Here is a 15,224-nt window from a genome sequence, read left to right as displayed (position 1 = left end):
CTCCGAGCGCGGCCACGGTGGGCTGCTGTGAACACTAAGTTCTCCTGTTCTCTGGTTTCTTAGTGGAGGGGGAAATCCAGCCCCGGACCACGCCCGTGAAAATGAGCCCTGTTTGGACCTAGGGCTTGAACAATAGCGGCTCCCATTTATGGAGCCTCTGCTACCCGCTCTTTCATTCAACAAATACTGAGCGTGTACTGCGCCCTAGGTGCAGAGTGGTGTGGCGTGGCGGAAAACCGCAGCGTGCACAGCGAAGGGCCATGCTGCAACTGCAGGCGAGCCGAGCCTTTAGGTTTACTTGTAATCCTTAAAGGCTCCCCCAGTGAGTATTCCTCTTCTCCCACTTCACAGGTGAGAAAACTGAGACCTAGAGGGTGGATTATGGAAGGGGATACAAGTGCCCCCCAGGCCTGCTGAATTCCAGAGCAGATGTTGTCCTAGGACAGGGCACTGCTTCTGGTGGAAACTGAGGCAGAGAAAGGCCTGGCGTCTCTCTCTGTCTGTGCAGTTCAACGTCACTGTTTAACACAGGTGGGTAAAAGACTGAGTTATTGGAGATATTTTTAAAGAACTGTAAATCCGCAGCGTTCAATTCCACTTAAGTGGGCATGTGGTGAGTCTCCGCTGACCAAAGGCAAGAGGTCTAAGTGGTTCTGTTGGAACCCACGAATTGCTTGTGAGTAGTCTAGAAAGATTAAAAAGCCTCCTGCCATCTAATTTACACACTTCAGTGCTGAGCAAAGTGTAGCCTTTTTCCCAGCTAGTTCGCCAGTCCTCACTCAATAGCCTGGTTAAGAGCCCAGTGGCATGAAACCTCCCTAAGCCTATTCCTCATCCATAAAAGGGGTTTCCGTGGTAGCTCAGAGAATACAGAAAACGCTTGCAAGGTAGGAGATGTGGGTTCAGTCCCTGGGTGGGCAAGGTCTCCTGGAGAAGGAAATGGCAACCCACTCCAATATTCTTGCCTGGAGAATTCCATGGACAGAGGAGCCTGGCGGGCTACAGTCCATGGGGTCGCAAAGAGTTGACTGAGTGACTAAGCACTCTCACATGCATTCATAAAAGGGGTGGTGGTGGTGATGGTCCAGACCCTACAGGGGCCTGTAAAGAATTGGATAATACAAGGCCTGGCATCTGTCGCAGGCTCTGATGGCCCATGTTCTCCGAGCAGGGTGCTAGACCTAAGATAGACGGAGGGCAGGGGTCAGAGAAGAGAGCAAGCAAAGGAAGCCGTCTCGGGGTGAGGGGGGTTCCTCCTGAGCTGCCCCTACTCTGCTTCCTGCCTCAGTTTCCCCTGGTGCTCCCAAACACCTCCCCCATGAAAGTTTCAGTGACTACCCATAAACACCGAGCTAGAAACCAGACATCGATCCCTGGCTATGCAGCGTAAAATATTAACGACGCCTAAGTGGGTACCAGGGCTGAGAGGAGAATGTCCGCTTGCTTGGCATTAGCAGCCCAGGCCAGGGGCCTAATGGATGGGAAGCTGACTGCCCTGCTCGCTCACTAGCCTGGGGCCTGCCAGCTTGGGGGCCTACCCAGGCCCACTGAGGCTGTGCCAGCAGCACTCTCAGAGCCCACTTGCCCAGGACCTGGAGCAGGGAGCTGGCAGACAACCCTCCAAGTCCCATACATCCTCGCCACACCCATGAAGGGCCAGGCTAGGCCTGGCCGTTTCCAGCTGTCTCTGGCTCCCCTCCCAGGGGGGCATTTGCCCTGGCACTCATTCACCCCTCCTCACCCCCTAAAGGCCTCAGGGGGCAGGAAGCAAGTTGGGTGTTGGCTGTGCTCCCTGATGCCCGCTCTCTGCCTTAGGGGAGGGGCAGGCTCAGGGGAGGAGTGCAAACAGAGAAATCTCTGCAGGGCAGGCCCGCAGAGGTAGGGACTCCAGGGACTGCTGGCTCTTCCTCAGGAGACAGGGGAAGGCGGGCGAGGGGTGGGGGTGGCTGAACCCTCACTGGAGACCTCACAGGTGGTATGGGAGGCCCCAGAGGGACTGGTCTAATTTAGAATGTTTCAGAGACCCAGCTGCTTTGGGGCTGGGTGGGGTACCCTTTAAACCTAGGCTTGCACCTCACACCTGAGGTCATAGTCTTCCTTTGGCCTGGAATATTTTTTTTAACTTTTAATTTGGAGCGTAGCCAATTGACAATGTTGTGAAAGTTTCCGCCGGACAGCAAAGGGACTCAGCCACACATACACACACATGCCTTCGCCCTCAAACTCCCCTCCCATCCAGGCTGCCACATGACATTAAGCAGAGTTCCTTGTGCTGCACAGCAGGTGCCTGGAATATCTTTGATGCCGGTCCAGTTCTACCACCAGGAAGCCACCCTGGAACCCTGCACTAACCCCCTGCATGAACCCTGTGTTCTTCAAACCCCCAAGGCCTCTGCTGCCTGGGCAACACCTTCCGTGCTGCGTGCTGGCCATCAGCCCCGACACTTCCCACGTCATCCATGGTCCTCTTTCCTCACCAGCTGCCCCGCCCACCCCTGTGAGCTCAGACCCTGTCAGCTTGGCCAGTGTTCACTGGGAGCTGCCTGCTTACTGTTCCTGACCACCTAGCTGCCCAAGGATTTCAAGAGGCCTTTCAACTCTTAAGGGAGAGATTGGGATGGACACATGCTATTCAAGAGACCCATTTCCTGCAGACAGCCCAGCAAGTTGTTCCTGTCCCAATTCTCTGGAGAGCAGGCCTTCCTTGGTTCTAGTGCATTCTATTGGGCAGAATGGGCATCATGCAATTTAGTCATCCTTCTCATATTTCATAACAGCCGGATGAGAATGCCCAGGAATGGAATTCCACAGCCAAAGAGATGCCTCTAAGATTCCTCCCTGTGATGTCCCAGGGCTCCTGCAATGCAGTGCAGCCAAAGCTGATCACGCAAACCAGTCCCCCCTCAAGCTCCCTGTCACAGCTGCTCAGGCCCAAACCCTGGCTCTTAGACTGGGCTCTGCCTGTCCCCACTCCGGCCCAGTCTGTCACTCAGCCCTGGCACCGTGCCTCTTTCTCCTCCATCTCTGCTCCTGGTTGCCACCAGCCTGGCCACACCATCGTCCCTTTCTCCTGGACTCCTGACTCTGCCCTCCAAGCAGGGCTACACCTCCTCCACTCTATCCTCCTGCCTCTGTTCAGCAGCCAGAGTGATCATCTCAAGGTGAACATCAGGTCCTTCTCTTGCTTGAAACCTCCAGTGGCTCTCTGACTCAACCCTGGTTGTGTCTGCCTGCTCTGTATTCCTCCCTCTGATTTGGTAGCAGCACCCTGATTTCTGGCAGGCAATTTCAGAGGTTTGGGGACGTGACTGGTCCATCAACAATGATTCTTCTCCAACTCCAGAATGCCGCTGCACCACCATGCGACTGGCTCGGGGACGGGCGCCACATGGGGGCCAGGGTGATGACAGGCCTCCGTGGGCCTGGCCCTGGGACGGGAGGGACACTCTCTCTCGTACGATGACAGAGAGTTGGCCGTCCTGCCGCCATCTGAGGACAGCAAGTCTGAGGATGTAGTCACTTCATGAGCAAACAGAGCAAAGGGCGGAGAGAAAGAGACTGAGTCCCGCTGACAGTGTTGTGTGCCTGCATCCAGCTGTCCCTGATGGCACATCCAAACCTATTTCTTCCAGTTAGAGGAGCCAATAAATCTCCCTATTGTTGCTTAAGCTGATGTGAGCTGGGTTGCTGTCCCTCGCGACCAAGATCAGGGATGAATGAATTCTCCAAGACTCACAGACCAAAGATCAAAGTCCCTAATAAGCCCCATGAAAGCTGCTGGCATCTCTGAGCACTTACTACTACCAGGAACTTCAGTATAACTCGTCTCCCTCATTCCTCACAGATTCCGATCTCTTGACAAGAGGAAGACATTAAAGCAGAGAGTGGTTGATGCTTTGTTGAAGGGCACACAGCAGATAAACCACAGTGTTAGGATTTGAACCCAAGCAGTCAGCTCCACAGCCTGTGATTTTTAAAAAAGTATTTATTTATTTGGCTGCACAGGGTCCTAGCCACAGTGTACAGCCTTCTGGGGATCTTAGTGCCCCAGCCAGGGATCAAACTTGCATGCGAAGGCAGATTCTTAACCACTGAACCACCAGGGAAGTTCTCAGAGCCTGCGATTGTAATTCAGCACCACCTTATCCCTCTAGACCCATAAGGTCAGGCTCCTCCACCTCTCCTTGACTCACATGACCCCACCCACGCCCGCAGCTGCCAGGACTCTCCCATCCCCAGGTCTTTGTGCAGGCTCTTCCCTGAGCCGCAGTGCCCTCCCTCCTCCTCCTCTTCTTCACCCACCCTAGTCATTCTTTGAGTCTCAGCTTCATGTCTTGTCTACAGAGGGGACTCTCCTGGCCTCCTCCCCCTTGTTAGTCTCTACATTAAGCTGAGGCTGGTCATGTGAACCAGGGCCAAGTCCCTATTTGCAACCCTGACCTGTTGGCAGACTTGGCCAAGGCGTTACACCTCTCCGAGCCTTCCTTTCCTTCTTGCAAAATGGGGTCACTTGATGACATTTACCTGCCTGTCACACTGAGCTGTGATCATCTGACAAGCTGACGGATGTGAAAGCATCCTGAGACACACGTGAAGGGCCTGAAGGAGCTTCTTTAGGCCCACGGAGGGAGCGATGGAGAGAGGTCCAGTGCCCTGTGCCTTACTCCAGTGCCCAAGCCCTCCAATCGAACAGACCCATGGGACTGCACAGAACCGATTCACATAATCTCTGTCCCAGCCCAACTGCAGATTAAATGGGAGAGATTCATGGCCACAGGTAATAGAAAACCTTCATTCATTAGCTTAAACCACAAGGAACTGTATCATGTCACACACAGGAAGTCCAGTAGGAGGCTGGCTCCAGGGACAGGCAGCTCAGATTCAGCAATACCTTTAAAGGTACTGGTTTCTTGTATCTATCTACACTGCAAGCCACAGAGTGTCTATCTTATCCACAGCAGACTGACCTCATGATCACAAGATGGATGCCTAGTTCCAGACATCACACCCTGACATATCCTGGAAAATATTAAGGGACCATCTCTTCCTATGTCTCTTACTTATAGCAGGGAAGACTTCTCTGTTAAACTTCTCATGAACAATCCCTCATGTTTGATCGGCTGGAATTGTTTCATATGCCATCCCTAAACCAGTTGCTAGCAAGAAGAGTGAGAACACCAGTGCAGCAGAGACTGCTGCAGAAGCCTTAAGACAGTGAGTGGCCCTCTCTAAACAGGGAGAAGGTAAGGAGTGTATTGAGACAAACAAGCAACACTGCACAAAAACCTTCTGTTTACAGTACCTAGGCCCAAGGTCCAAGGTCTTACCCATCTGCCTGCTGAGTAAAGAGACATTAAATAAAGAGAATCAATTTCCTCCAATGCAGAGTTTTAAAAAGGTTTCAGATTGTGTCTCATCGGCCCCTACTGACAGGCCTCTCCGTGGGTGGGGCTTAGATAAGTCAATGATGTAAGTATTTCTTGAGCCCTCACCCTGTGGATGGTCCCGATGAGTGTTTTGCAGAGGAATTGGCTTCTTTTTTTAAAAAATATTTTATTTGTTTATTTACTTATTTATTTGACTGGGTCTTAGTTGCAACATCAGGTGGCCAAAGTATTGGAGCTTCAGCTTCAGCATCAGTCCTTCCAATGAATGTTCAGGGTTGATTTCTTTTAGGATTGACTGGTTTGATCTCCTTGCTGTCCAACAGACTTTAAGAGTCATCTTCAGCAACATAATTCAAAGTCAGGTTGCATGGGTTCAAATCGTGGCTTCTCCACTTATTAGCCATGTGATCTTAGGCAAGTAACTTAGCCTCAATTTGATTCAGTTTCTGCAACCATTAGTGGGAATGGTGATATCTATATCAAGTGAGTATGAGGGTAAAAGAAGTACATGTAAAACACTTAGAACAGTGTCCTTTGCCCATTTGAGGGCTGTAGCTTTTGTTGTTATTACAGAAAAAGGATTTATTGCACATCCTTGGCTCAGAGGCCAAGGAGGAAAATGGGTGAGCTTGAATACGTCTGTGTTTTTAACTATACAAATGCCACTATCTCTCTCAACTCCCTTGAGAGCAGAAAAGGAAGTTCCAATCATAATGGAATAGCTGGCATCAGACCTCTCTTACCACGGAAAACAACTGGAAAAAAAAATGTAAAACAACTCTATGCGGGCATTGGACAGCAATTAACACAGGATAATGGTCCTTGAGAGACAGAATCACATTAAATGATTCCCACATTAATTTCATCTTTATCCCCGAGCATATTTTCCAAAATGCAGTAAAACCTCCCAGTACTGGTGGTCACACTGGGTAGAGGAAAAGGAAATCAGAGTTCAGAACTGCTTAAGTGGCTGTGATTTAAGGAGGGCAGGGATCTGGAAAGAAGGAAGCCACAGTGCAGGATCAGCCCCCCAAATCTATATGAAACTCTCCCCTGGCCCTCAGTTCAGGTTGTACATGAACGGGGAATGTCAAGAGGACTTGCTGAAAATAGCTGCTGGGAAGACTGATTGCTGAACAGAGATTTCAGAGGTCACACAGCTCCAGGGAAATACTGAGGTTCATGCCCAGCCAAAACGGAGGACACTGGTGAACGCCTGTGCTCTCCTTTGAGATCACAAAAGCCACACTTCGGAATTAAGGCCAAGCCTTAAGAAAACAGCTACACTCTATAAATAAGGGGAAAAGCTGAAACAGACCTGCCTTAACAAAGCCAAAAAGTAAGCTTTGACAGAATTAGTGTGATTTGCCAGGAATTTAACTGCCTGCCAAAACAAAGCTTAACACTCTCTACAGGAAGAGAAACTAATCCAGAGGGTCCACAGCATCTCATTTACAGCATTTGCCTCGCAATGAAAGACTGTTGAACATAAGAAGGAAAAGGTGGCCGATCATGGAGTCAACAGAAACAGAAGCCAGAGGTGCCCCAGATGCTGGGGTTAGCAGATGTGCGTGAGTGCTCAGTCGCTTCAGTCATGTCTGACTGTTTGTGACCCCAGGGACTGTAGCCCACCAGGCTCCTCTGTTCATGAGGATTCTCCAGGCAAGAATACCGGAGTGGGTTGCTATGCCCTCTCCAGGGGATCCTCCTGACCCAGTGATCGAACCCACACCTCCTACATCTCCTTCGTTGGCAGGTGAGTTTTTTTTTTTTTTTTTACCACTCGTGCCACCTGGGAGGCCCAGGGTTAGCAGATAAGAACTTCAAAATAACTATACTTAATATTTTTATACATGGAAAAAGAAATGGATGAGATGAATGAAAAGATGAAGTTTAAATTTTAACAGAGAATTGGGATCTTGTGTCAGGGCTTGGTAAGGGAAGCAGAACCACCATCATGATATGGAATAAGGGCTTAATTATAAGAACGAGTCCTTACACAACTGTGGCAGCTGGGGAAGAAGTCTATAGAAGGTGGTCCATCTGCCTGTCCTTGAAGTTGCTGTAGGTCAGCAGCTCCAGAAGACAGGAAAAAAAAAACCTGGACATGAAGCGAAGGTGAGAACAAATTGGAATCCACATCTGCCTCTCACTGCCTCCAACCCTGACAACACAGGGGACCCATAGGAGCTGATCCCATCTGCCAAACAGCTGCACATGGCTCAGTATTCAACAGAAAGTGAAAAGTCGTACCAAGAAACAAGAAAATACAGCTCATATTCAGGGGGGAAGAAAACAAAACAGTCAAAAGAAACTGTCTCTGGGCTTCGCTGGTGGCTCAGTGGTAAATAATCCATCTGCCAATCCAGGAGACATGGGTTTGATCCCTGATCTAGGAGGATCCCACGGAGCACATGCCATGGAGCAGCTAAGCCCGTGCGCCACAGCTCTTGAGCTTGGCATCCGCAACTACTGAACGCAGATGTTGCAATTACTGACGAGCAAGTGCCCTGGAGCCCATGCTCTGCAACGAGAGAAGCCTGCACAGCAACTAGAGAGCAGCCCCCGCTCGCCTCAGTAGAGAAAAGCCCCTGCAGTAACGAAGACCCAGCACGGTCAAAAATAAATAAATAAAAACATTATCAAAAAGAGGAAGAAACTGTCTTTGAGTATCATAGGATGCCAGATTCAGCAGACAAAGACGTCAAAGTATATTCAAAGAACTTATGGAAACCCTATTTTAAAAATTGAAGGAAAATATGACTGATGACTTAGTAGATGGAGAATCTCAATAAAGTGAAAGAAAATATAAAAGAACCAGATGGAAATTCCGGAGATTAAAAGTCAAGTAACTGAAATTTAAAATTCATTAGAGGGGTTCACTAGCAGATTTGAATTGGCAGAAGAATCAGTAACACTGAAGACAGATTGATAGGAATTACGAAAACAAAAGAACAGAGAGAAAAATGAAGAGTCTCAGATACTTGTGGACAAATATTAAACACACCAATATATATGTGATAAGAGTCCCAAAAGAACTGGAAAAAGGAGCAGAAAAAATATTTGGAGAAATAATAGCCCGAAGTTCCCCAGTTTAACAGAAAACATAAATCTACATAACCAAGAAGCTCAAATAATCCAAAATATACTCATGAAGATATTCACACCTGTACACATCATTGTTGAATGGAATACAAAGAAAAAAATCTCAGAAGCAGCAAGAGAAAATGGACATATCATATACAGATGACAATATGAATTTAAGCTGATCTCCCATCAAAATTATAGAGGCTGGGAGAAAGGGATAGTTAGGGAGTTTGGGAAGAACAGGTACACACTGCTATATTTCAAATGAATAACCAACAATGACCTACCATATAGCACAGGGAACTCTGTTCAACGTTGCGTACCTGGACGGGACAGGAGTTTGGGGGAGAATGGATACATGTGTATGTATGGCTGAATCTATCATTGTTCACCTGAAACTCACCACATTGTTAATCGGCTATTGTTGTTCAGTTGCTAAGTTGTGTCTACTACCCTGATACAAAATGAGATTTTTTAAAATGGGGGCTGGAAAGCAGTGGAATGACATAATTAAGGTGCAGAAAGAAAACATAAATTATCATCCAAGAACTCTTTATTCAGAAAAAACTATCCTTCACAAGGGCTTCCCTGGTGGGTCAGATGGGAAGGAATCTGCCTGCAATGCAGGAGACTGGGATTTGATCCCTGGGTGGGGAAGATCCCCTAGAGAAGGGAATGGCTACCCATTCCAGTATTCTTGCCTGGAGAATTCCATGGACAGAGGAGCCTGGTGGGCTACAGTCCATGGGGTTGCAAAGAGTTGACTGAGCAACTTTCACTTTTCATCTTTCAAAAATGAAGATAAAGACATTCTCAGATAAATATAAAGGATTCATTACTACGAAAACTGCCTAATGAGAAATACATAAGAAAATCCTTCAGGTTGAAAGAAAATAATTCAAATCCACAGAAGGAAATAAAGGGTGCCAGAAATAGTAATTATGTGGATAAATTTAAAATATTGTATACATATATTTTTAAAAATTTCTACTCTTAAGTTCTTTAAAAGATATAAGTTTGCATAAACCAATAATAACACTGTATGTTTTGGCTTATAACAATATATGGATATAACATGTGATGATTAAAAAAAGAAGAGAGAAAAAGAAAACATATTGGAGGAAAGTTTTTATATTTTATTGAAACTGATTTAATATTACTCTAAGGTAAACTGTGATAAGTTAAAATGTATACTGTAATCCCTAGAAGATCCACTAAGCAAGTAACTCAAAATAATAGTTTTGAAAATCAACAGGGGAATTTAAATGGTACACTAAAAAACATTTGTTTTACACACGAGGTGGCAGTAAAGGAGGAAGAGAACAAAAAAGTGACACTTAGAAAACAAGTAGTAAAATCACAGATTAAATACAGCTGTAACAATAATTATAGTAAATGTGAATGAACTAAAAACGAATGGGAAAAAAAACTGGAAAGAATATAAGGAAGATGTGGGCAAAGGACAAAATTGAAAAAGACTAACAAATGTGTAAACAGAGTCCCAAAATAAGAGGAGAGAGAAAAAGGGACAGAATTAAAATCTGAAGAAATAACGGCAGAAAATTTCCCCAAACTGATGAAAGATATCACACCACAGTTTCAACAAGCTCAACAAAATCCAGGCAGAATAAATACAAAGAATACCACAGTTAGGCATGTCATGGTCAAACAGCTGAAAACCAGCAGTAAAGAGAACACTTTAAAGGCATCCAGATGAAAAAAAGACATCCAGTGGGTGGGAAGGAATGAGTACAAATGACGGCAGATTTTGCAACAAAAACCACAGAAGCCAGAATACAGTGGGATAACATTATTTTCCAAAGTACTCTAGGAGGAATAACGGGCCAATCTATAATTATATACCCCCCAAAAAATAATGTCCTTCAAAATGAAGGATTAAGACAGATTTAGACATTCAGAGCTTAAACCCGAGGGAGTGTTTCATTTAGACATGTTACAGGAGTACTGAAGAGATGAAGCTCCCCATCGCAGGACCAGCTGCTAGGAGCAAGTCTTTGCCCACCACAGAAGTCTCTGGGATCTCTCAGCACCTTGGCCAGAATCAAGGCCAGTGGTCTTCGGAAGGAAGAACTTCATGCGGCTTAGTTAAGTGATTCTAGGTCCCGTGGTTCTCATGGCCTGGAAAGACTTGGAAAGCATGGGAGAACTGAGAAACCCGACCAAGTGCACACATCTCCAATGTCACCATGCTGGGGGAACCCTCACTGCCTATTTGAGGGGAAAACGGTCTTTTGATTGCCCATTGACCTGCTTGATTCCCCCTTGGTCAGAAGGAGAGGATCTCTCTTCATGCTTCCATCCCTGTGCAAGGCTTATCCAAATTCCCATCTATTTCCCCAGGGGTTTCAGAGTCTAGTAATACTGAATGGATGGGATACTGAAAGAAGAACTCCCCAGGTCAGTAAGTGCCCAATATGCTACTGGATATCAGTGGAGAAATAACTCCAGAAAAATGGAGGATGGAGCCAAAGCAAAAATAGTACCCAGTTGTGGATGTGACTGGTGATAGAAGCAAGGTCCGATGATGTAAAGAGCAGTAATGCATAGGGACCTAGAATGTTAGGTCCATGAATCAAGGCAAATTGATAGGTCAAACAGGAGATGGCAATAGTCAACGTCGACATTCTAGGAATCAGCGAACTAAAATGGACCAGAATGGTTGAATTTAACTCAGATGACCATTATATCTACTACTGCGGGCAGGAATCCCTCATAAGAAATGGAGTAGCCATCATGGTCAACAAAAGAGTCCAAAATGCAGTACTTGGATGCAATCTCAAAAATGACAGAATGATCTCTGTTCGTTTCCAAGGCAAACCATTCAATACCATGGTAATCCAAGTCTATGCCCCAACCAGTAACACTGAAGAAGCTGAATGATTCTATGAAGACCTACAAGACCTTTTAGAACTAACACCCAAAAAAGATGTCCTTTTCATTGTAGGGGACTGGAATGCAAAAGTAGGAAGTCAAGAAACACCTGGAGTAGCGGACAAATTTGGCCTTGGAGTACAGAATGAAGCAGGGCAAAGGCTAATAGAGTTTTGCCAAGAGAATGCACTGGTCATAGCAAACACCCGCTTCCAACAACACAAGACTCTATACATGGACGTCACCAGATGGTCAACACCAAAATCAGATTGATTATATTCTTTGCAGCCAAAAATGGAGAAGCTCTATACAGTCAGCAAAAACAAGACTGGGAGCTGACTGTGGCTCAGATCATGAACTCCTTATTGCCAAATTCAGACTTAAATTGAAGAAAGTAGGGAAAATCACATCACCATTCAGGTATAACCTACATCAAATCCCTTATGATTATAAAGTGGAAGTGAGAAATAGATTTAAAGGAATAGATCTGATAGACAGAGCGCCTGATGAACTATGGATGGAGGTTCATGACACTGTACAGGAGACAGGGATCAAGACCATCCCCAAGAAAAAGAAATGCAAAAAAGCAAAATGGCTATCTGAGGAGGCCTCACAAATAGCTGTGAAAAGAAGAGAAGCCAAAAGCAAAGGAGAAAAGGAAAGATATAAGCATCTGAATGCAGAGTTCCAAAGAATAGCAAGGAGAGATAAGAAAGCCTTCCTCAGTGATCAGTGTAAAGAAATAGAGGAAAACAACAGAATGGGAAAGACTAGAGAACCCTTCAAGAAAATGAGAGATACCAAGGGAACATTTCATGCAAAAATGGGCTCGATAAAGGACAGAAATGGTATGGACCTAACAGAAGCAGAAGATATTAAGAAGAGGTGGCAAGAATACACAGAAGAACTGTACAAAAAAGATCTCCAAGACCGAGAACATCACGATGGTGTGATCACTGACCTAGAACCAGACATCCTGGAATGTGAAGTCAAGCGGGCCTTAGAAAGCATCACTTTGAACAAAGCTAGTGGATGTGATGGAATTCCAGTTGAGCTATTTCAAATCCTGAAAGATGATGCTGTGAAAGTGCTGCACTCAATATGTCAGCAAATTTGGAAAACTCAGCAGTGGCCACAGGACTGGAAAAGGTCAGTTTTCATTGCAATCCCAAAGAAAGGCAATGACAAAGAATGCTCACACTACCACACAATTGCACTCATCTCACACACTAGTAAAGTAATGCTCAAAATTCTCCAAGCCAGGCTTCAGCAATACATGAACCGTGAACTTCCAGATGTTCAAGCTGGTTTTAGAAAAGGCAGAGGAACCAGAGATCAAATTGCCAACATCCACTGGATCATGGAAAAAGCAAGAGAGTTCCAAAAAAACATCTATTTCTGCTTTATTGACTATGCCAAAGCCTTTGACTGTGTGGATCACAATAAACTGTGGAAAATTCTTCAAGAGATGGGAATACCAGACCACCTGACCTGCCTCTTGAGAAACCTGTTTGCAGGTCAGGAAGCAACAGTTAGAACCAGACATGGAAAAACAGACTGGTTCCAAATAGTAAAAGGAGTACATCAGGCTGTATATTGTCACTGTGCTTATTTAACTTATATGCAGAGTACATCATGAGAAACACTGGGCTGGAAGAAGCACAAGCTGGAATCAAGATTGCTGGGAGAAATGTCAATAACCTCAGATATGCAGATGACACCACTCTTATGGCAGAAAGTGAAGAGGAACTCAAAAGCCTCTTGATGAAAGTGAAAGAGGAAAGTGAAAAAGTTGGCTTAAAGCTCAACATTCAGAAAACTAAAATCGTGGCATCTGGTCCCATCATTTCATGGGAAATAGATGGGGAAACAGAGGAAACAGTGGCTGACTTTATTTTTTTGGGCTCCAAAATCACTGCTGATGGTGATTGCAGCCATGAAATTAAAAGATGTTTACTCCTTGGAAGAAAAGTTATGACCAACCTAGATAGCATATTAAAAAGCAGAGACATCACTTTGTCAACAAGGGTCTGTCTAGTCAAGGCTTTGGTTTTTTCCAGTGGTCATGTATGGATGTGAGAGTTGGATTATAAAGAAAGCTGAGTGCTGAAGAATTGATGCTTTTGAACTGTGGTGTTGGAGAAGACTCTTGAGAGTCCCTTAGGCTGCAAGGAGATCCAACCAGTCCATTATAAAGGAGATCAGTCCTGGGTGTTCAATGGAAGGACTGATGTTGAAGCTGAAACTCCAATACTTTGGCCACCTGATGCAAAGACTCATTGGAAAAGACTCTGATGCTGGGAGGGGTTGGGGACAGGAGGAGAAGGGGACGACAGAGGATCAGATGGCTGGATGGCATCACCGACTCAATGGACATGAGTTTGAGTGAACTCTGGGAGTTGGTGATGGACAGGGAGCCCTGGCATGCTGCAGTTCATGGGGTTGCAAAGAGTCAGACATGACTGAGAGACTGAACTGAATTGAATACTGAATGAGTGATGGAATGCTTAAGGGCATCATGCTCTCAGGGCCCCTCATCCTACTCACTGGTCCACTGTGATGGACAGTTCTTGTTCTCTCCCTCAGTTGGAGGACTTCTCACCTCTTCTTGTATCTTTTCTTAACCTTACCCAGCTCCATCCCAGGGGAACCAAACAGCTCCAAAATGACAGGACCAGATAAGGAGAGCCGTAGTTCTCAGCAATGTCACTTCAGACCCTTAAAGGTTTTGTTTTGTTTTGCTTTGCTTGTTTGTTTGTTTCTGGCTTTTAAAAACTCAATATCTTAAAAAAAAAAAAAGAATGAATTGACTTGGCTGCCTCTGGTCTAAGTTGTGGCATGTGGGATCTAGTTCCCTGACCAGGGACTGAACCCAGGCCACCTGCATTGGGAGCGTGGAGGCTTAGCCACTGGATACCCAGGGAAGACTTGAAACGCTTGGAGTTTATATAACGTCCACCATGTTGACTTGTGAGTTTCTTTGGGTCCATTTCTATTTCTCGGCTGACCTTGGCTTTCCCACCTCTCTCAGTTGGCAAGAGGAGAGCGTGATGGTGAGTCAGGAGTTCTAGGGTTGTGCAGCCTACGTCACGTTGCTTTCCACCTCTTTGGGCCTCAGTTGTTCATCTCCAAAGTGGGGAAAGCATTCTTTAATCCCAGGGACACCCCCCTTATATGTTGTCATGAGACTCAGGTGCATCCATGCATGTGAGAGCGCTCCGAGCAATGAGGGGCTCTATGGACATACTGGCCAGTGCCGCGGTATTTTAATGCAGGGCTGAATCAAGGCTGAGTCTCCGCACACAAAAGGTGCCCAGGAAGAATCGCTGGCCAACTTGGAGTCTGCTTGCTCCCCCTGGCATTTGCCCCAGTCACAGGGGGTCATCAATCCTCATGTTTTATGACAACGCAGCTAAGTGCTCTCAAATCACATCGTTGTTGCTGATCTGTAAAGATGTCTGGACATAAGTATTTCTTTGTTTGAACTCGAGCCAGGGGCCCAAGGATGTCCTGGGGAATTTCCACCCGGCACGCTGTTTACTTGGCCTCCGGGGTGGCCTCTGGCAGCTCGGGGAGGTATGCTATTACAAATGCCCTGGTCAGCTGGATACAGATGAATGACTTGGGAATCAAAACCTTGGGATGGAAAACAGCAGGGGAGAAGCCAGAGCTCCAGACAGGGTTCCGGGGCTGGAAGTCCAGGATCTGAGTCCCATCTTTGTCTCCAGCCTATGGCCTCAAGCTGTCCATCCTCCTCCCTGAGTTCAATGGAGGGAGGGAATTGGGTAATAATTATAATAGCAGCATCTTCATCTATTGAGTGCATCTATTGAGCGCCGGTCTCCTAGGCACTGACAT

The 15,224-nt window shown here is 46.2% G+C and overlaps 1 protein-coding gene across 1 annotated transcript in view; it reads right to left on the bottom strand.

Annotated features, from left to right (window-relative positions):
* Positions 1-15,224, bottom strand: part of KCNIP3 (potassium voltage-gated channel interacting protein 3) — a 91,779-nt gene that overhangs the window by 28,367 nt on the left and 48,188 nt on the right. The window lies entirely within an intron of this gene.

Source organism: Bubalus bubalis, chromosome 12 (genome assembly GCF_019923935.1).
Source record: "Bubalus bubalis isolate 160015118507 breed Murrah chromosome 12, NDDB_SH_1, whole genome shotgun sequence".
NCBI classification, from domain to species: domain Eukaryota; kingdom Metazoa; phylum Chordata; class Mammalia; order Artiodactyla; family Bovidae; genus Bubalus; species Bubalus bubalis.
This window is presented reverse-complemented; position numbering and strand designations above follow the sequence as displayed.